The sequence below is a fragment of the Cavia porcellus genome, unplaced genomic scaffold (assembly GCF_034190915.1).
Source record: "Cavia porcellus strain 051 isolate PalLab524CR breed Dunkin Hartley unplaced genomic scaffold, mCavPor4.1 scaffold_12, whole genome shotgun sequence".
Lineage (NCBI taxonomy): Eukaryota > Metazoa > Chordata > Mammalia > Rodentia > Caviidae > Cavia > Cavia porcellus.
Window position 1 is genome coordinate 73,796,087 of NW_026947495.1, and position 23,163 is coordinate 73,819,249.

At 40.4% G+C, this 23,163-nt stretch overlaps 1 protein-coding gene across 15 annotated transcripts in view; it reads left to right on the top strand.

Moving 5' to 3' along the window:
• The first annotated feature begins 1,153 nt into the window (after positions 1-1,153).
• The window catches only part of Gulp1 (GULP PTB domain containing engulfment adaptor 1), a 255,414-nt gene continuing 233,404 nt past the window's right edge, over positions 1,154-23,163 (top strand). For 8 of the 15 annotated variants that reach the window (XM_063259420.1, XM_013142556.3, XM_013142553.3 and 5 more), the window contains exon 1: positions 2,029-2,180. The gene's annotated coding sequence lies outside the window, so the exon portion shown is untranslated. Of the gene's footprint in view, positions 1,460-2,028; positions 2,181-2,355; positions 2,522-2,713; positions 2,917-23,163 lie in introns of those variants that run through there. The other 7 variants (XM_063259424.1, XM_063259421.1, XM_063259419.1 and 4 more) reach the window with 4 other exon arrangements.

Genomic DNA, 23,163 nt, shown 5'->3' on the forward strand with positions numbered 1-23,163 from the left:
CATGGAACCTATACTGTTTGATCTCTGTTGCCTGATGAGTCTTCAGCCCTGTAATGCAGAAGCACACCATATACTGAGATTGGACTAGTGTTTCTCAGACTGGGGTCAACACATCTTAGCTGTTGAGGTGTTCTTGGGAGTCTTGCTTTCTTCATGAAAATCCTTCACCACTGTCTTTAAAACAAAAAGAAAAGCTCGTATTTGTAATACAGTGGATTGGACCATTTAGTTAGCTCCTTTATTCCCCAGGTACTCAGCTATCACTTGTTTTTATTTTTATAATCATGTGGGCAAGGTGGCTCATGCCTGTAATCCCAGCACTCGGGAGGCTGAGGCAGGAGGATCTTTGGGAGTTCAAGACCAGCCTGAGCTACAAAGTGAGCTCATGGCCAGCCTGAAAACTAAATAGTGAGGCCCTGTCTCCAAAAGACAATACATACATACATACATATTTTTATAATCATGTGGGCAACAAGTGATCATGGGATTGGTGTTAATCTTTAGATGATTCATAAATTAGTTGTTTAAGGGTTATTTATAGCAAAAGCAACTAGTGTTGTCCTTAGATAAGGGACTTACTGCATGGCTGGTGCTTTTTTAACTGTCAAACAAGGGGCAAAACAATTAAAAGAAGACCATGACTCAAGCCTCAAGAGGCCTAATTTCTGATCCTTTTTAATGCTTCCCAGCCACACAATTTTAGGAGACTCAGTTTAAGATTCTTGAACCATCACTTAGCTTGTATTCAAAATAGGGAGTGCAGTCAGCGCTAGGTGACCTGCAACATAGTCTTCCTTTAAACACTGTCAGAGAACGAAATTTTCTAATGCTCATGTGCTGCCAGTGCTATGCAACAAATCTTTCTTAACTGCAAGAGCATGTTGTGTTCCAAGAGATGAAAACCGACTCAGTTTCAAGGTGTTTGCGCGGGGCAGGGGTGACGATTTCTGTTATCATCCATGGCCTTCCACACAGTAGGGTGGGTATGACAGCCAGTCTGGGTGGAGTCCCTTCTTGGCCTGACACTACTCTCTCTTAACTCCTGTACGTGTACATGTACATGCGATTGTTGGTCTGCGAGCTGGAGAACTAATTCCTTTCCCCTGTTGTAATCCAGCATAGTGTCCTGGGGCAACAGAATGAGAGAGGATGCAGTCTGGAAGGGAAGCTGCCTAGCTGATCCTGTGGTCTGGATGCCCCTGGGGCACATTGTAAATGCTAACCTTGTAAAACGTCTTTTTACATCGATCTTCACATTTGAACTAAAATTTAGTGCGCTAAGTCCTGAGCGGCATCTCCAAAAACTTCAGTAAAGATCCCCCTCACGCTGTGAGAATGCCTAGCCTATGAGAACAGCAGTTCTGCTCCGCTCTCCAAAGCTCACACAGAGCTCTGCCAGTCACCGAGAGGCTTTGTTGTGTTTTCTCTGGAACCCGGCAGGAAAGTCCTGAATTCTGAGGTAAGCATGCGGACAGAGCAGTAAGTATGAAGTGCTTGTTGAGACCATGTTCGTGCTACAATGAAATAAAAAGCCACCCCGAAGTGCAGAGATCCAGGCTGAGTTTAGAGGTGGGGGTGGCTGGGTGTTTCTAGTGTTACCGTCAAAGCTGCAACTGCGCCGGTGTTTTCTTGACGAGGACCATGAAGGGGGCGTGTTTTGTTCACTGTCCTGCATTTCTATCCCCGTGCTCCCCGCTAAGCCCCAGAGGAGGTGTTTTTAAATCGTGCTGGGAACGGTACGGGCGACTTGCAGCCGGAATCCGGCGCCTCCAGGAGGAGGATCTCCGGGCACGGGCGGGGAGGGGCGCGGCCGCACGGTCTCGGCCGTGTCCGGGCTCGGGAAGGGGTGAGGTGCCGCCCTCGCGCAGAGCCCCGTCTGCGCCCCCACTGCCCGGGAGGGGAGCGATCGGCCCGGACCCTCGGAGCCCGCGCCGCGCAGGCCGGGGCTGGCCGGGAGGGGGAGCCCCGCGTTCCCGGCCGGCGCGACCCGGAGTCCCGAGCCTCAGCGCCGCCGGCACCAGTTGTGGCTTCAGCTGATTACGAGGAGGAGCGAGGACACCGCAGCCCGCGGGTGCCGCGTCCAGCGCCGCGTGGACGCCGAGAAACTTTCCCCGCGCGTCGCGGGCACAACGGGCGCAGGCTGAGAGGACCCGAGGGACCGCCCCACTGCGCCCCGCAAGGTACCCGGGCCCGCTCGGGATGGGGGGGGTCCCCTGGCCGCATTCCGGCCTCCCGCCACTCGCGCGGGGTCTCCGCACCTCGTGGGGGTCTCCGCACCTCGTGGAGCGCGCGGCCCAGGTGCGCGGGACCCAGGCGCGGGAACGCGCGTCGCCGTTACACGGCAGGTTGCAAAAACCCCGGGTACGGCGCAGAGCGCAGGAGGGAAGCTGAGACCTGTTGACGCCGCCGCGCCGGGGCTCGAGGGCAGCGGGCAGCTCGGCGAGGTCGGGGCGCAGCGGTCCCCGCGCGGTCTCCCGGAGCCCTTCGGAGCTTTGCGCGTTAACTTTGGTCCTGGAGGCCGGTGCGCGGGAGCGCGGGGGGGGGGGGCGGGTCCGGCGGAGGGTGCAAGGGTCACAAGGGGACCCAGCTCAGGCCGCCTTTTGGGGGAGAGGTGGGCCGGGGGGGGGGGGGAATGTGAGGAGGCGCGCAACTCTGGGGCGGGGTCCCTATTCGGGAGCGCGGAGACCGAGTCCCCACGCGGCCTCGCCGGCAGGTCCCCCTCGCCTGGCCTCGCGCACTCTCGGCGCCACCCGAAACCGGCACGGTTGCTCCCCCTTTTGGTTCCGAGGCTGCTGCGCGCGCTGCCCCGCATGCAGGAGGAGCTCGGGGCAGGCTCGTTTTCTTGGAATGTGTTTACAACGTTGAATGGGACCTGAACGGGAAGCTGGACGCTGCGGCTGGAAATAGCGTGCCAAGGTAGAGTAAGGAAGATTTAGCTGGCGTGTTGGGCTTGGCCGGGCCGCCCGGTACCTTGGGCGAACTCCAAGTGAGGGCTGGCGGTCCAGCTACCCTTCGCTGGGACTTAGTTTATTCCCCCAGTTTAGCTCGCCTTACTTTCATTTGCAGTCAGACCTTTAAATGTACTACTTCATTCTGCAAGTTTGACAGAATAGAGTGCAATCTCCTGGGACAGATTTAATGCATTTATTTTGTGTCTCCTCTTAAAAGGATATTGCATCAACATTTGAGGGGAAAAAAAGAAAGTTTTGGAGCGTTTTACTTGTGATTGCCTTGTTCATTTATAGGGGGCCGGTGGGGAGAACAGGATGTTGATTTTCGTCTACAGTAGCACATGGGTGATTAGGTCCTAAAGGAAAGCAGATCATGAGACAGAGCGATTGTGAGGAGGTAGGAAACTTGAGAGGAATTGGAGGTTTTTCAGATTTGCAAATTGGTCCCTCTTGCTGCCAGTCTCCCCCCTCATAAACATGCAGCCTTGCTAGAAACCCCACCAAGATGGGAGAATGCAGTCGCTGGTTACTATAAGCCCCTGCCCCTCTGTGTAATGAAAAGGTCTCCTTGAGCTGTCCAGGAGGGTTTTCCAAGTTTTTACCACTGACAAGGAAAGAAGAGAAGAATCTGGCCGGCGGCCAAAGCAGATTGAGCTCAGTAGCCAGGCACGAAAGAGACTGGGGAAGTTGCAGGGGATAATTGGAAAGGCGCTGCTAGTGCTTGGACTTGGGCAGGAACAGGGGGGTTTCTTTTGCAGTGAGCATTTTTAGGCCATTAGGGTCAGTCTTTCTGGCAGAACACAAACTTACTTAGAGGGCAGCTGGATGTGCCACAGAAGAGTGGAAGAAGAGTTGAGGGGAAGGACCTCTGACTGTCCATCAGTGCTGTTTATCAGTGCTGCCCTGGGATAGCGGAGGCCCCACGGTGTTTTCGGTGATAATACTTTGTAAAAATATCCATGTTTGTCGTTGACAGTCTCCTCAAATGGACTAAGTTTCCTGCAGCGCCACTGCCTTGACCTTGACCTTTTTTGTTTTTATGGTCGGTAGGGACTGGACACTCTGGCTTTGAGCAGATTTTTTTTTTTAACCCAAATTGAATAATTCACTAAGGTATTCTTAAATAGCATGGATTTGGGTCAGGGAATGAAAGTGGGAAATGCATTCACTGTGTCTTCCTTGAGTTTTGTAAGTGATCCAGATAGAAGAAATAGAAGTTGGGGTGGTTTCACACATTGGCCAATCTTTCCAATGCCAGGACAGCTGGGACTCAGCTTTATCAACCATTCAGGCCCTTCTTTTTATGTGCAGAAGCTGTCTGTGTTTCTTCTGTTTACTTTGTTGTGTTTCAGGGAGGTAGGTCTACTATTGAGGGTATGGAAGTTGAATGGTAAACAAAAACAAAACAAACAAACAAAAAACAAACCCACAAATGTGGTTTGTATTTTTCCTTGGCTTTTGAGTTGGGGGTTGTATCCCCTGCTCCCTGAGATTGACTTTATGAATCACAGTCCGCAAAGTGTTTTCTCTAATGGTGATTTCAGCTTTTCCATTTGCAAAGTAAAGAAACTTTCCTTTACATAATTACAAGCACACTGTGAGAATTAAAGAGATGAAATAATGTTAGTAGGCATTTAGAATCAAAAGTCCTAGGGTTTCTGATGCAATTGAGTTTATAGATGTTAAACAACAAAGTTTATATCTAGAATAAGTATATAATACTGACATGTTTAATTTATAAAAGTTAATGCTCTTACATTTAAATCAATTTTAGCTTAATTACAAATTTTTACTTGTGAAAATATGGGGTGAGATTTTGTCAGGCTCAAAGCTGCATCATTTTCTCAAATACAAAAGAATAATCATTAAGTGCATTCATTACTGTTTCAGTGTATATTCATAGTCAAAAAAGTTTATTTTTAAAGTCAAACAATTTTACCTTTGTGAGAAGTTAATAAATACATTTGCAAAATTTGACTTCTTTCTGAATAGTATTTGAAAAACTGAAATACATATAGGGTATATAATAAAATTTTCTATTTCCTTAATACTTTAGAAGATAGACTTTGGATGTGGTCATTAATTGAATCAATCAATATTTATTACATTCCTATTCTGAGTCATTGGCGCTGTGTTTAAATCTTAGCGCTGAACTTCTCAGATCTGTTGATTTGTGCATCTTATTTAGCTATTAAACATTTCCCCAACATGTCATTTATTGTCTGTATTGTTAAGCTATGTGTAAACTTGCTAATTGTTGGTCCTTACAAGATACTTGTCAAACATTTAATTTGTAGTTTGACACATCAATCTGTGAAATAAACTAGATCTTATTTGTTCGTTTGGTTTTCAGACAGGATCTCATTAGCTAGTCCAGGCTGGCCTTGAACTCATGATCTTCTTGCCTCAACCACTAGGGCCCTGGGATTACAGGTGCACAGTAGTGCATGTGGACACAACCTATTTTTATAGTTCAGTGTTTTGTGCTGTATTCATGAATGTTTAACTTTAAAGTCTGTAAAAGGAACAAGTCAATTTAATAGAGAAAACAGAGTAAGTAAGAATCAGTTGTTTAAAGCATAAAATCTTTTGGCAAAATGCTTAGAAAGAACTTTCATTTTTAGACTTTACATGATTGTAAATAGCCATTCTGTAGAAAGTAAGAATAAATGAGATATAGTGGTTGTGTTGACTGTGTGTGTGTGTGTGTGTGTGTGTGTGTGTGTGTTGACTTATAGTTGAAACGATACTATATATTTTTGGTTTTTGAATCATCAAAGAACAAATGTTTTTTTTTTTTTTTTTTGAATCATCAAAGAACCTTCAGGGATCTACTATGGCAATTTTACTGTAAAATGCCTAAGTTTTTCATTAAAAATTCTTTATTGTGGAATGGAAATGATAACTTTTATTTACATTTTTACTTAGCAAAGTTATAAAAAAGTTTATTTGAACATAATAATGAATTTTAAGGTAGCTGCAGAAGCCAATTGCGTGACTGCTGTGCATTCTGGTCTCTAAATGTGTTTAAGGCTGATGGATCTAATAGTGTTTGCCTTAATGCATTTAGAAAGCAGGAAGCTTACGATAGTTCCACTGGGAGCCTGAAATATATTCAAATTGGAAGAAGAAAAGTGGTATAAACTTTGAATGTACAAATCCATTCACTTACAAACAGTGCTATATGAAATTGAAATCAGGTCTACAATCTTCTATGGTGTGACTTAGAAAGCAGTACTTATGCTGCTTCCGGTTCTGTGATTCGCTGACTGTGTGATTATTTTACATGTAGAAAATGTTTTTCATCAGAACCCAGTTAATTGACTCATATTATGCAGGAAAAGTGTGAATTTTCTGTTTACGTTCAGTGGCATCGTTCCGGTAAGTTTGAAATTAGATTCATCTCTTAGTATTGTGTGCTTAAGAACAGTTTTGGAAAAGCTGCTCCAGTTCGCGCGTGAAATAAAAGTAAGTGAGTTAACTTGGGTAGGACCTGTGGTTGGTACTGTATTTATTTGGGATTAATTCAAGGATTAATATAGTGTTTTGAAAATAATTTTAAACGATGTCATATATGTTTTCTAGGGTGCATCTACACAAAAAAGCACTTTTAGGTAAAAGTTGCCTTTATTTCACTTTTGGGGGGTTGTAGTATCATGTAAACATACAAACTTATGATCTTCATTACATGCCTTCTGAAAAAGCAGTTCAGAACAGATCTCAGAAGCTCCCGTAATTTAGGTGACTAATCTTGGCTGCCCTGCCCTCCTATCCTCCCTTCCTGTCCTCCCTTCTCTCCTCTTCCTTATCAGACTCCCTCCCTTTCTTGTCTCAGTGGCTCTCTCTGTTGCTCCCCCCTTTCATCACTGTCTCTATATCCTCTCTATCACTCTCTCTCTCTTTCTGTGTGCAAACTTACAATCATGAAGCACATATGTTCTTAGATGTTTCTCTTTTTGTGCTAGATAATGTTTGTATAGGGAAAAAATAACTTCCATTAATTGACATTTTGAACCTAGATTTACAACTAATTTAGGATATTTTTTAAGTAACTGTTGACAGGGATCTTTTCTGTTTCAAATACTAAAGATGCTTTAAGCTGTATTGTAAGGAATTGAAAAGTGATGGGCACTTCAGTCATGGAAGCCTCTTGTGCAGTGGAATCCAGGCAGCCATGCAATTAACTACACTAAGATAAGTTCACCACTTAGAAAGTGAATATGGCAAAGTGAGAGTTGTGCATAATGTAATGTTTCTTGGTGTTTTTGCACAATTTTACTACATGTCACAGTGGATCTGTTTCTCCCAAGAATTTTGAGGATCTTACACACTTTTCCAGAGCTGACAGCAAAAATTGTGAACTTAATCTAATATTTTATGAATAATGACAAGCTATCCTCTACTTGGTTTGTATTTGAAATATAATATTTGTTCGAAATACAGTTTTAGCTAACAAGACCCAGCATAGCATCAAGGCCGTGGTAATGAGTGTGCAAATTTGAGAGAAGTAGAAGTTGACATAAGAGAATAAACTTGCTTTTAGCATCTTAATTTGATTTCTCTCATATGCATTCATAAAATCAGGAAGATGTCAGCTTTAAAGTAAAAATTTTAACAATAATCAGGTTCATTTATTCCAAATTTTAACATTGGTAATTTAAAACATAAATCAATAGGTACTGGTAAGAGTTTTATTTAAGAAAAAAGAACTTCATAAAGTTTTTTCAAATGCCAATATGCATGCTATTAATTATAATCTTTCATTTTTGTCTACTTTGAGGAACTGTGTGGTAGACATAGAATTTTTATTGCTGATTGAACTTTTACATTCTGAGAATGAACACTATTCTAATTATAGAAACATCCTCCAATGTAAATGGTGATTACTGCTGGTCATGCCCCTAGTTACAGAGAAAGTTTGGTACATTGTAAAGAATAGTTGTATAGCTGAATTCATTTCAAAACAGTTTATCCTTTTGCTGATATAATTCAGTATCATTGGTAGGAGATCTTATTTATCCAGTGCACAGTTCTGGAGAATCATTAAGGGGTCATATTTGAGTAAGCGAATTTGATTTGAACTAATGTAAGTGCCATCTAAAAATGGCAAAAGTCAATTGGTGGTTTAGGTTTCTAAGACATCATTCCTTTATAATAAGAATAGCTACTGTTTTAAAATTTTATGAATTATTATTTCAGTTTTAATACATTAACGTAACTCTGGATATATGGAAGAAAAGCCTTTGAAATTTTTACCAATCACCAAGACCATTGTATTGCCCATCATCTTTATGGCTTTTAGGAAAACTACTGTTAAATTTATAACATCTGAATTATCATAGGATAAATTACTTACATTAAGTAGAAATTTATGATTAATTGGGAAAAATGAAATTCCCTAGAGCATTAGAAATGAGGCTTTTAGGCAGAATGTTTTAGGCTGGATGTAATAAATCTTTCAAATTTCCACATTCATTGAGATTTTCTTCTTATTTTATTTAATAATTTTCTGTTAAATTGTCATAAGTTTGCACTGCCACAATCCCGAAAATGAGTTTAAGCAATGAAACTGTAAATAAAGGGATTCTGATATAATCCAGTGGCATTAAAAAATACTTATTGAATATACCCCTTTTTCTTTTTTAGTTGTGTTCTTATTAGTAGCAGGTGACAGAGACCTATTCTTGCTTCACGTAAACAGAATTTAGCATTTCCATGTAATTCTGAGGTACCGTGGGGGAGATGAGGGAGTAGGCATGGAGAAAACAGGTGTTCACCAGCAGAGGGGAAGCAGTCTAAGGCCGGTGGAGGTGATTCTTGGGTCAGTTTGCAAAGAATGAGATGAGTTAGCAGGTGTTCAAGGGAGGCTTTTCAGACAGAGCCCAGGAAGCCTGAGCCCTTCAGGGTGGCTTAGCAGGGCCAGTTTGTGGATTTCTGGATCTTAAAGACGTTTCTCCTCCTATCAGTGTATTCATATCTATAAGCATTACACAGATGAGGGTTTAAGAAATTTCAACTGGTTTAATTATTAGGAAACTTTACCATTCCTTATGTTTTATGTTTCCATAACAATGACATATAAATGCAGTCACAGGAGTAAGTTGTATTATCTATTTCATGTTTACATTTAATTTTGGAACTTGTACTACCTTAAAAGTTTTTTTTTCCTTTCAAACATTAGCTGTGTTTGGATGGGTAATGAGTTGGTTGGAAATATTTTCTTATGTCGATCCTGAAATTATCATACTTAAATAGTTTTTGTTTTGTTTTGTCTTGAGCTTTTCCCCTCCTTCATGGTATCCATGACTGTGTAAACACTTTTACATGTGGAAACTTGAGATTACATATTTGATCAAGTAATGTGACTTATTTACTAACCATTGCTGGTTAAAAACTTTAAGTTGAGGTTATTGGCTTTGGAAAATAAAAATATAGAATACAGTAAAAATAGCACATTGCTATGTTATGCTGGGGACTTGAAATTAAAATATATGTAATATAATTTATTGCCATTTCTTTTTGCTTGGCTTGACCACTGTGTGAGATAGATCTATCTTGAATTAGCTTCTTGATTGATGTTTGATTTGCTTGATTCACTATATTTTCAAAATATGTGCTAGAAGCAATCTCTTTAAAAGCATTAATTTGAGATAAATAATATATGAAATTTAACATGTAGACCTCAATGAGTAACCCTCAAGTCCAAAAGATAAGCCTGTTGGATCTCCAAAAATGAGAGCCCAAAACCCAAAATATGGCAAAAGAAAGGAAAGAAGCAGTTTCCAAGGTGTCTTGACTCTTCCTTCTCTTCTATTTCCTTGCCTTTTAATCTGCTTTCTCTCACAAAATTCTGTAAAACGTTTCCTCTGAAGCATTCTTCTTGAATGCTTTGATTATTTGAAAAGTCATCACCAAGGAAAGAGTAAGCACTGGAGAAAGACATTTCATTTAGGACACTCTGCCTGAACAGTCCTGGCATAAAGATATCACCTAATGCATTTTATCCACATAATATACAAAAATGTTCCTGTGCTCCTCTCTCTTCACTGCTCCCATAGCTTGTTATTGCCACCACCCAAGATTTCCCAGTTCCCTCCCTGTTTAAGCCTTTATTTCTCTGTCTAGCTCAGGAAGTTATTTAAGCTTCAACCATCTGGCCACTCTTGGAGACTCACACTTTAAGTATGTCTTCCCATGTTACGATTTTTTCCCCGTGCATGTTAATATACGTTCTCATATTCTTTTTCCTGTTTAATCTGTGTGTTGTCAGTTCATTGTAGAGAACCTTTCCTGGGTAAAAGGAATATTTTACCTACATCCTTACAGGTCCGAGATCATAGTATTTTTGTACTTAAAAATTGGCCGTACTTTCAGGATTATAATGCAAGTTAATCGCTTTTCAGTGTCGTTCTTAGGTAGGGCTCCACTGTTTATTTTCCGTAATATGAACAAAAAGCATCCTTTATAATTCTTGCCTTCCATCCTCAGTTGGGTCTTCAGATTCCCTTTGATACTGAGTACTACAGTTTGGATCAAGAATACCCCAGAGCCTCAGCTGCTCATCACATTGGGCAGTACAGCTGGATTGCAGTTAAGAAATAGAGACTGGTCAGAAGTGGGGCGCTGGGGTGTGACCTGAAAGGGTATAGCTCTTCCCTTTCCAGCTCCTCTTTACTTCCTGGCCTCCGTGATGTAAGCTGCTTTTTTCCACCTAGATCCTTTCACCATGCCCTTCTTTCTCTGCAGCCAGTGACCATGGGCTGAAAACACAAGCCAAAAAAATCTCTTCTTTAAATTGTGGCTATTCCAATCGATAGATCTAAAAAAAAAAAAAAAAAAAAAAAAAAATGTGGCTGTTTGGTATTGCATCCCAGCGATGAGGAAGTTACTAAAACTCTGAATGACACTGGATTTAACTTGGTGTATTTCTCCTCTTGAAGTTAACATTTCTTTCCATTTCTTGCATTTTCATTCGCAAGAAGCATATTTTTACTTTTAAGAGCCATGTCACTTTTGTTGTTATTGAGGCAAATATTACTGTCCCCCCAAATCTGTTTCTAATTTCTCTTTCCCTGGTACTGTTCCTGTGTCTTCTTTTCTTTATGTGACTCTGGGAAAGACAGCCTTACTTCTATTTCAAGGCCAGTTTCAGTTAGGTTAAGCCAATAAACATGGTGCTTCTGTTTCCCTTGGCAGTGATTGGTTACTGACAGGACATTTTTTCCTTACCCTAATTATAGCCAACTGTTTGAAATGGGAGACTGCAGACACATGGTGTAGATGAGATAGTTCATGCTTAGTGAGGAAATGTTGAAAAGGCTAGGGTCAGCATTTGATATTCATAATCTCTGTAATAGGTGTTTAATTTGGCTATGCATTGTTTGTCTTTTGCAAGGAAGAAATCCAGCTTGAGGGCAAAATAAATGTACTAAAGATAGAAGGAAATAAATGTAATCTACTTGGCTCCTTGATGGAATCATTAGGTCCGTGAATCAAACTACCATAATTCTGGAGTTACTGTTGAGTGAGATAAGGAATTTCTTTATTTAAAACTTTATTCTTTATTGAATAGAATTTCTAGTTAATTAAGATGAAGAATTTCTAGTTAATTAAGCAGAGATGCTATTAAGTGGTGTCTTGGTTTTGTTAGAAATGGTAATTTCATTATTAGGGCAAGTTCATAAGGTACTTCACTTTTATAAGTGAAAGTTTTGTTTGAGGTGATTCATATATAAAATGTAAAAATTACCAAACAATACTGCTTTAATATAGTAAATAGATGAATCATCTTATTAATTTATTCTGCAGTGAATAAATTAAGGAGGAGGTGGCTGCAAAGAAAACTGGAAATAACCTAGCAGGCTCAAACAATAGGCAATTCAGCTGCAATATAAATTCGTAATATAATCAGTTCATACAATTACATCATTTTCAGTAACATGGTATATTCAATGCGTTTAAAACGTTAAATACACATAAAGAAGCCTTAAAGGAATCTCAATGTTGGTATAATTACCAATAAGTGTTGTAATCTGATGTCAGTGCTAATTTACACGTACTCAAATATAAAAGATAAAGCTTATAGCAATACAATTAAAGAAACTTATACACTGTAGATCCATTGGCAGATGTATTAAAATGCAGACAACTTTTAAGTAAGAGACAGTGACAGAGTTTTGCCATCAAACTATTCAGGCTCACAAATCTTCTCAACTTGACTTTTGTGTTTCTCTCTCTATTGTCCAGGTTTACCATGAAGTCTACTACGTCAGTTAAACCATCTAGATATTTGATCACATCCTATACCTTATTGAGTGCCTTACCATCTTGTCTCGTCACTTGGCTAGAGTACTCCTTGACTTGTGATTTTTCTCCTCTCAATAATTTTTGTTGCGTTGCTTCCCTTTTTGCTCATTGGCTGTAAATTCTCAGTCTTTTTCATTCTCTGAGTTGAATAGCTCTCCTCCACTGGATAACTTGTGCTGGTCCCTGTACGTGTTGTGTTGGCTCTTAATAAAGTCGGCCAAGCCATCAATCGGTGTCATGGATAAATTTTTCCTTAAGTATTTATGAAGCCTTACTTCACTGTAATCACTGCCAGTTAAATTATTTTCTTCACTTAGCTTCTTAGATTTTGTGATGTAGTATCTTAGAGTATGGAGGTATATGTGACTCTGTTCTCTTGCTCTAAGGTAGTAACAGTTACCCAAAGCTGAGAACTGACAAGAGCATGAGTGAAATATTTTTGAGGGTGTTCACGCCCTCCTGAACTCTAATAGTTAACCATGTGGTTCAGGTGGTAGGTGGAGGCAGCAAAACTGGCAAAGCTCAAACAGGTGGGCTCAAAGAATAGACAAGATTCATGCAGGTTTGTTGAAAATGAGGGGGCGTGAGAAGCAGAAAGCTGGAAGGTTGTGCAGGCTGGGCAGGTGAGGAAGAGAGCTGGTGAGCCTGTAGGTGGGGAAGTTACTGATGTGGAAAACCTGAGGCAGAGCAGGGTGGTAACCTGAGTGTTGTCCAAGAACAGCAGGCTAATGCATCAGAATCCACATCAGGTGGATGATAGGGGAACTTACAGATTGCAGAGAGACACATCCAGGAGCTCAAATACCAACGGAAAGTGAGAGAGACCTCAGAGGAGCAGTTACTCATGGGGTCAGCCGGTAACAAGCCTTTCTGTCTTACTGTGACTGAGATGTCCACTTTTGTTTTGTTGCGTATAAGACTGCAGTTAACATGCTTGAGATACCTCACCCATGAGATCACCACCTTCAGGGTTGCACAGCTGAGGCCTTCACCGCACCAGGAAAGCTGGGCAAGAGAGATGGGGAACCAACGGGACTGAGATTCTCAGAGGGTTCTTGTTCTTTCCAAAGCTGTTGTTCAGGACCTATGTGGTGGCCTCCCTCTGCTCTTAGAATTGAAATGCCCTCGGGTGATCTTTATCTGGCACAAAAGAGGGCCACATTCTTGTGGTTTCTGAATGTGAATAAATGTCATTTAGTATGGAAATTAGCATAAGTGAATCTGTTGATCTGCTTTGGAAATTCCAGTAAAACCTACTACTGGGCTTATAGTGGAATCAAAGTGTGAAAAAGGGTAAACATCCTGACAAAGTCGATTTGGAACTTCTGCTCCTGCTGAAATAACCAGAGACAGTGACAATAATTTACAGCTCTTTTCTCCAGCTCTCCAGTACCTTTCTCTTTTTCTTCCCCTCCCTGTCCTCTCCTTTTCCCTCCTGTCGTGTTCCTCCTCCCCTCCCCTCCTCTCCCCTCCCCTCCCCTCCCCTCCCCTCCTCTTCCCTTCTCTTCCTTTCCCTTTTGCAGAGTATCTAACCTTTATGGAGGATTTAGCCTTGGGCGTGCTCTCTGTCCCTAGCTCATTAATCTCAAACCTATGAATCTACATTAAAAAGGCTTTTTAAAACAAAAGAATAATGATAATTCCAACTCTTACAGAAGGCATTAAGTGTACTAAGAATCACACTGTTTCCCCCACCCCCAGCTTGCTTTGGTAGTTTATAAGTCTCCACAGATGGCAAACAGTGGTATTAGAGTACTTTGTGGACTGTAACTAAATTGGACCCTGCATACTGTATTCCTTTGACTTTTGCTTGATTTGACTAGTCAGAGAGATAAAACGTTAATTGAATGCAAAGTTTGGATCTAAACTTCCCCTAAAGGCTCTAGCTTTTGGGGACTGAGTCCCTGGGGAACTGCTATTGGAGGTTGTGGAATCTTTAAGGGAGGGCCTGGTAGTGACATAGGAGGGTGACTCTCAACCTGCTGGGTGTCAGATATTCTGAATTCCTGTCCCCTGAAGTGGAAGAATTAAGTCTAAAGGACAAAAGAGGTTGAGTAGGAAGGGTTTACTGGAGAATAAGAATAGGTCCTGAAAGACAGGAGGGGTCCTGGAAGTGGGTTGCCACCAAGGGCCTTTGTGGGTTAATGTACATTGCGAAGTCACAAATATGGGTACCATGTAGGTCAAACTGTAATCAACCAAGATTACAGTTATAATCTCCTAGCTGACACTGATCCAGTAGGGAAAAGGAGTGCGTAGCAAAGTCACATTAACCTAAACAGGGACATTTTGGGGAAGGATGGGTCCAGGTCACTCATTTTAGACTTGATGGACTGGCTGGACCAGTTGCAGAATCTCCATTCATGTGGTAGGGAAGTGTGCAGGTCTAGCCAGTGTGACTTTAATGTTGAGGCCTGGCCTTTTTCAGATGCCTACCTTTCACTGACTTCCACGGGAGGTCAGTCCCTCTCTGTGTATTAATTTTTATCTAATGAAGCTGCCTGTAAGAGTGGGAAATGCATACACTTTGATTATTTGCCAAAGGTTGTGGGAATAGGTAAGAGACTATTAATGTGGATTCTAAGGTTTCTAGCTTTGGCAACCTGGATGTTTTGGCAACATGGAAATTCACGGATAGAATAAGTACAGTAGGAGCAGGATTACTGAAAGACAGGTGTGGTTTAGTGTTGGACATATCGTATCTTAATTTGCCTCTGAACGCTTTTTAGGTGACCAGCAGGGTCAAACATACAAGCTGAGGAAGGCAATTAGAGCTGGGCTAGTGACGTTACCTGCATACTGTGTGCATATGTCAGTGTTTTTTGGTTTCATTTTATAAATAGGAGTGTTTGGTTTAGAGGGAAGGAAGTCTTTGTCATGGCTTAGAGTATCACTGATATTTAAATAGGTAGGAAAACTGAAGTCTCCAGGAAATACTGAAAGGAAATGACCAGTGAAGAGGAAGAAAGGTCAGGTGTGATGCTGTGAAACCTAAGACAACAAACAGTGTTTTGTGAAGGAATGGATGGTTAGTAATTTTGAATAGTAGATGATGGTCAGAAAATGAATATAAAAGTGTCTTTTGTACTTGAAGGTGTTTGGCCACTGTTGGGAGAGAAAAGTTTTGATGGATTGTGCAAATGTACATTGTAGAGGACAGGAGTATTCAAAAAGCACTAAATACAACTCTGGCATGGTGCATCTGTGTGTGAAGAAAGAGACGTGGTCTGGGCCTGGGCAGGGACTTGAGTCCCATCACAAAGAGGGTTTCTTTGCTGCAGAAGAGGCTTCCTTATGACACAGATCTGGCAAATAGGAGGCCTGCAGGTCCCAGGAAGCATAGGTCTAGTGAAATCATGCTGCCTGGTTAGCTGTGCAGACCTGTAGGGTGTACACTTTTGGATGTTGAGGTCATTTTTTACCTTAGTTCTGTCTACCTTTAGACATGTAAGAATCTGGATCTTCTTGTCACATCTGTCATAGTGGAGAACAGCGACAGGTGTTTATCAGCATTCTAGACAGCATTGAAAGGCAGGATTCCTAAGTGAGTACAGTGGAGGAGTCATGTTGGAAGGAAGTTTTAAGTTATGAGGTAGACTGGGGCTGAAATAGGACCACAGTATTAGAAGAAAAGGTCCAAGAGAGGAGAGGAAACATACCCATAAGGGAAAAAAAGAGGGCAGGGAATGGAAAGAAACTTATGGATCTCAGGAATCTGTGTTCAGATGTTTATCAGACTTTTACTTGTCCCATACGGTGGAGGAGTGGATCATTTGCCTGAAAAAGACAGAAGAGGGTAATTGAGTACCAAGAGTTAAGGAACTCAGAGGCTGGAATGCTGAATGACTGTCTCAAATGACTGGGTTTGGATGTCAGTCCTAAGATTTCTTTCAGTTAAACAATGTGGTCACTTAGAATGGCAATGAAATGGGCCTAACCGTGTAAATCTGGAAACATGGTGGAATTGCATCCTAGGAATGGATCTTAGAGGGCGTGTTGTGTTGTCAACATGGACATCACAAGCTCGTAAGCACCCATCGGGCTCGTGAGCACCCACTTTGGGTGACATAAATAAATACATTATAACACACTAATCTACCGTTAGTGTTCCACCCTTATAAGTTCATCTGAACCTGACTGCCTTCCAGAGCCTCCTAGAAAAGTACCATTGCGTCAGGGGTTAGGGATCCAAAATATAGGTGTGAAGGTTTCTATCGCATCTCAAAGTATGTTCAGTTCATTTTGGGGGAGTGACAAAACTTATTTACTCTAAAATAAGTTCAATAATATACTAGTTTTTTTCTTGTTATGTGGCAGACACTGTTTTATAAACTATGTCCAATTAAGTTACTACTTCATATATGAGAGTATTTGATGACTGTTCATGACAGTTGAATATGATCATTATGTGACTTAAGGTTATCCTGCAGAAGGCCTGAGCTTTGCCTTTTCATAGGTAGGTTTCACTGTTTATAAATTAAGTGCTCTTTGGCGGGTGTCTTAGTTACTTTTTACTCTTCTCTGAGACAAAATACCTGACACCCATAATTAGGGAAGGAAAGGTTTGTTTCTTACAGTTCTTGGAGGCTTCAGTCCTAACTCAATTGGCTCCAAGGCAGGATGGCATGGCAAGGCCACAGTTCACGGTGGCTGCAAACAGCAAAATGGAAACTGGCACCGTCATGAGAGAATGAGACACACACACCTTCTTTCCGCCTTTACATAGTATCCTAGCTTCACCTCTAGGCGGGTGTAGCACTCACACCACCAATCTGAGCCCTAAACAATGAACCAATCATGAATGCTAGATTTGGTTCATAAGTGATGAGGCTTGGGAGCAATTGACATAAAACATGACAACAGGTAATTGGACACTGCTTCCCTTTCTTAATGAGTAACAGTACAGGAAATAATTACATGGAAAGTTCTTGAGGAAATAAAAATGTAACTATTGCATTTAGCACAGCGGCTGGCATTTTGTAGATGGTCAGTGATAGCTAGTGTTGTCATGTAAGGTATACTTTTCATATTATTTTACTTAAATGGTATAATAAAATTACATGCTGGTTCTATTTTGATTAAAAAATACCCCAATTTACCAATATAAATTCATCTCCAATAATATGTGGGACAATTTAGATACATCATTTGTGACTCACAAAAGATAAAAGAGAGATGTAAAACTTGTTTCTGTTTTGACTATCTTCATCAATAAGTTACATGTTTAAAAAATACACACACTAGTTTAAAGTGTCTAGTTTAAAGTGTCTAATCTTCTTACAATTTTGTCCATTTTAAGTAAATGAAATATGGTAGGTAGAATGACGTTTGTAATGAAAACATTAATATGAATCAGATAACAACCCTTTATTCCTAAAATTGTGCAGGAGAAAATGATTAAGATTTTCTGCATGTATGCACTTATGCTCTTTTAACCGTATGATTAATTAATTCTGTTGAAGCACATTTACAAGTTTAGTATAAAAGGAGAAACCTCTCCCTGACCATTTGATAACATTGTCTTTATTTTCAGTTACAGCTTGGGTCATGTGCCACACACTGGTCTGGTTTTGATTCTTTTCATAAACTGTGCCTTGCTGTACGCACAGCGGTGTATACACCAGGCTGGTGGAAGGAAGAACTTGGGAGGATCCTGTACACCCATTTCTATGATTTTCAAATTTGTGGTCTTATTAAATACAGATGGAAGGCTGTGGACTGACAGTGTTTAAATAGAAAATTAATAATCAGGGAGACAAATCATTGGCCTGTGGTTTCTGTCAGAAGCACACGGCAGGCGATTTTTCACGGGTAGACAGCGCTTGTCTGAGCCTTGAGAAAGGATGACTGCGTAATGCCGGGGTGGCTCTGGGTCTCTCATGTCAGTGTGTTTTGTGCCTCATTCAGCCTTTGCAAAACCTGGTTCATTTTCCAGCCCAATAGCTGTGTACATAATGGTCAGGGCCCTGAAATACGGCTCCTCCAGGTCATTATTTTCCTCCTCACATGCATTAGCCCCACCTGTGTCTGGACTCAGCCAGTTTTGGTCTTAGCAAGTCTTTATCCGAGTCTCCTCCTGACACCTGCGCAGGCATTAAAGTAAATTAGGCCTTGTGGGTAGAATGTGCTTTATAGGTTTGGTATTGCAGAAAAATCGTTTCCTTAAATGACTAAGGGAAAACTGCATTTTATTTTGTAAATTTGCTACAGAAAATTTGAGCACAGAAAAGTCTTTGAGAACTTAATTCTCAGTATTAAAATGACAGCCTGAGAAAAATCAGTTTGGGGCCATCAACACTTCCAAAAGAAATCTTCTCTGTTTAAAATTTGAAAGACAAATGCATGAAGAGAAATGGAATATACTCGAAAAATCAGAAATATACTGGGGCTTTGTTTTATTTGTGCACTGGCCTTATGTCTCATGTACTAAACTCTTGCAAGAAAAGTACAGTGGGACATGTGGTCTTGTAAAATACCAAGATGAATCATTAAAGACAAACTGAGATACAGATCAGCCTGGCTCCTTTGATTCCATCTCAGGGTGTTCATGCAGCCCTCCTCCCTGCACCATCCCACAGCACCTTTGGGATTCTGAAAGCTTTTACTTAGTTAAGTTGGAGATATCTAGCTTCTCTGCAATCGTCTAGAATGTAAATATAATGATAGGATTTTGAATGTGTCTCTGGAAGGAATACAGGTGAGAATTTACAGTGGCACCCAGAGCTCTTCACGTAGATTTATTTTGTGTTTGTTTCTTTCCTTGGTCTCAGGATTATTAGAGCCCATGTTGTCTCTGATGGATTTGGGTCGCAGGTAGCAGCAGATTTCTTTGTTTTCCCCGTCAGATCATCAGGAAGCTTCTGAAAATCAATACATAGTTAACTTTTCTATCTTTATGCTGTTGTTTTTGAAATTGTTCCTTTTCATAGAGTGTTTTTCTTTTCAATCTTGTGTTTTTGGGAGATGGGACATCACCAAGAGTCTCCATGATAGAAGAAATTTTTGTTGAGATTCCGTGGCATTTAAAAAAGAAGCTCATGACATGGACCAGGATTGATTGTTCAGCAGTGGAGCACTATTGCTATGTTGAATAATCAGGGCTGTGGGCTACTACAGAAGAGTATGAGAAGATGTACAAAGTCCGGTTGTGAAAACTGAAATTTAGATACAATGATCCAGGCTCCTATAGCTAAGTCTGTGAAGTGTGGGAGAACTAACAGTTGCATGTGGACTGGATTAAAGTTCCTGGGGTTTTAGCTTTTACTTATGCAGCTCTCATCTACTTTCAACATACTCTTGTATTCATTCAACATACATTTTCAACTTTATTCTTAAGTACGAGCTACTGTGCTCTAGTCTTCCAAGGTATCCTTTGTGTCAGAGAAGCACAAATTTTACATGATTAATCTGCTTCCTGAAAATTCACTTGAATCTAGCCCCACATGCCAGTTTCTTTTGTGCTTCATTCAGCCCTGAAATTTGTTTTAAAATAAAAATTCTAGGATTTTAATTCTATCATAGCAATACCAATTCTATTAGTCAGCTTTTGTCCCTAAGAGAAAATACCTGAGACAAATAATTTAAGGGAAGAGACATTCATTTTTGCTTACAGTTTCAGAGGTTTTGGGCCATAGTCAACTGGCTCCCAGTTAGAAAGGTACAGATGAGAAAAATGCTCACTTCATGACAGCCATGAAGCACAGAGTAGGAAGAGCTAGAGAGGAAAGGAGCAGGGAGCAGCTGTAGTCCCCAGTCATACCCGTGTGTCCTGCCCAGATACACCCCGAAGTGTGCTTTACTGAGCTCCCAGGCATTTCTCAAATCGGGCAAATTGAGTCAGGTTAACCACTAACACATTTTCTGGGAGGGTGAGGTATTAGTCCAGTAGCTTCGTGTAGGTCTCAGTTTGACATTGTATTTCACTAAGTTTAATATGCATCTCTATTAAGATTTCCTGGTTTAAGACTACGGGAAACCATTCAAGATTTTTAAGCAGAATGAGAGTAAGCATGACAACCTTTGTACTTCATAAGCCTTACAGCTTCGGGAAAGACGGAAGCAAGAGGTATGAATGTAAAGCAATGATACTACCTTAGTAAATATTTAAATAGTTTCTATCGGAAATAGGGGGAACCTGGATTTAAGAGAATTGATGAGATTGAAGAAGAACAAAGTGGAGTGATGTTTAATCTAGATAAACTGTTTGCTGACTGGGTCTTAGCATTTTGTTCAGAAGGAATTGGAGAATTATGGGTAGATTGCAGGTTTGGGGTTAAATGACTAGATTATGGTAAAATTCACGTAGGCAAGGAAATCTAAGATGAGAAACTAAGAATTTCACTGTGTAGTTTTGAGTTTGATGTGTAGGGGACATTCAGGAGGAAATTCCCCGCAGGGAGATAGCTGTGCCATTAGCAAATAGGGAAAAATACTGCGATGGAGATAAAGATTTGAGAGTCGTCAGCATGGTGGTGATTGTTAGCATCATGAGGTCAGACCCTCGGGAACATGGATACTTAAGAGGAATCAGAAAATGAAGTGAGCAGAAGACACTTAGAAGGAATCTGAACACAAAGTGTCTGCACCGGAAGAGAGTGACCGCAGCCTTCAGCAAGATGGGTGAAGTCACAGTCATCACCGGGAGAGGGAATAGGAAAAACTCGCTGGAAAAATATTTTAAAAAGAACCGTTCTGTGTTAGAATTAAAGACCACACTGCACTTCATGTGTGTCAGATAGCTCCAAAATAGCCTAGTTTAGGGGGCCAAGGCTTTCTGTTGCTTTTTTGGGTGCAAGTTTCTATGTCCACACAGCTCTACGGAGCACAGATTTTACAAGCTTAGCAAAACAGACTTAATTTTTGGTCACAAAACAGAATTATGGACCTTCCTGAGTTATGGCTAATATCCTAAAGGATATATTTAGGGTTTATTTCTACAAAGCCATTTTTAAAGGTAACTAAAACTGTGTTTTGGAGTTGTGACTTTCTGTTTGTGACTTTAGGTTTGAGTTCTGCTCTTTCTGACATCATTTTTAAAATTTTTTCACTGATTTGTTTATTTTTTATTTATTAATTTTTTTCCTGATACCCTTTTGAGTTTGATCAGTGACTAAACAGAAGTGGAGATCCTAGGAATAGATCAGATTGGATGCAACCAATTTTCTCAGGTAATTGAAAAGTATTTATCATAGAAGTAGTAGGAATATAATTAAAATTATGTTGCAGTAAACATTATAGTAATATGTTTATATGGAAATATTGCATGTTAAAATGTATAAACATTGTGTGTTTGTAATAATCATGATCCATAAATATCTAGAATATGAGAGATGTTATGGAACTTTCTTTTTTCTTTTATTATTTTAAGTCAGATTTCCTTTTGACCTAATAATTCTCATAGAAAAGTAAAGTTCTGAGAGAAATGTACCAGTATAGACATCTGATTCTACTTGTCTTACATAGCTGCTTAAGTACAATTCAGATGGTACACTCAGATTTGTTGTCGCTTTTTTTCTTTCAAAGCAAGAAGTTTAAATGATAACTAAGTGTATTTTTTCTACTTTTGAATTTCATGCTAAAGAGAAATGCGTGTAAAAGTATCATGATAAGGTAACCTGAGAAATACCAATCCTGGATCTCTTGTTAATATGACTGTTATCTCTTTTTGTCATCATTTTTAGTGCATTTTTAATTGTGGACTCTGGGTTTTCTATTTGATTCTCACCACAAACTGAATATCCTTAAGCAAGTTACTTAATCTGTCTGTGCAAAATGGTATTGGGAAGAAGGAGAAAATCTATGAACAAGAATCCCTTAACCGAAAGTAGCACAGTAGAATTTCTTTACATTTGAAAAGCATTTTTTAACTTCAGTGCACGACTCAAACTTTTTGCTGTGCAGCAATGTTTTTGTTTTGTTTTACTGCTAATTGTTATTCTGTAGCCGGGGAGTAAAAGCCATGGCCTACATCTTTCTCCTCTCTCTGGGCACTTGTCACGGTCTAGCTAGTTTTCTTATTACCTAACATCCTCTACCTACTTTCTCCTGTTCTGACAAAATGGTAACATGTACTCCAACAGCATTGAGTTCTATACCTTTGTAAATTAGTTTCTCTGTCTGGAATATCTGAGTTTTTTTAAAAAAATATAACGGTTATTCAATGTATAGAATAAGTAATTAGTTACTATTTATTGAGTGTTCAAAGTGCCTCAGAGCCTTTCCCAGCACTTTGTCATGCATTAAATTCATTAATCCTCAGGACAAACCCATGGTTTAGGTATTTCATTGTCTCCTTGTTAACTAAAAGAATTGGGAGCGCAGAGAGGTTAAGTTCTCAAGGTCAGGCAGCTAGAATGTGAGGCTTAGCAAAGATTTGCAGACAATGTGCTTTCAATGTGCTGGTGCTTTAACCAGCTGATATCAAGAAGACAAAGAAACTCATTTTGTACAACTTCCGGAGACTCCGCAGGCCAAGTACTGTACACTGCGTTCTGTTGCCAGTCTCACGGAACCTTCTGTACGTCCCTCAAATACACTATTATTGTGGTGTTTTGCTCTGCCTTGTGCATTAGTCTGTTGCCAAATGCTGTTGTTTCCCATTTTAAAGTTTTACGCTTAACCATTGTTTTCCCAGTGCTTAGCATACCGCCTGATGTTAGAAGAGAGCCAATGAAGTTTGCTTGTGTTAATGAATAAATGAATGAATGAACGTAAGAAACGCTACCAATAAGAGGCAAGATGCCAGTGCACTGGCGTGTGGATGACGATTTCTGTTTAGGGGACTGGGCAGATAGAAAGCCCTGATCTACTGCTAGAAGGAAATCCTATTTACTGCTCAAAAGAGAAGAATAGCTCTCCTTTTTATTCGTGTGTCATTTAGAAAGATCTCGTTTAGATCTTATTTTAT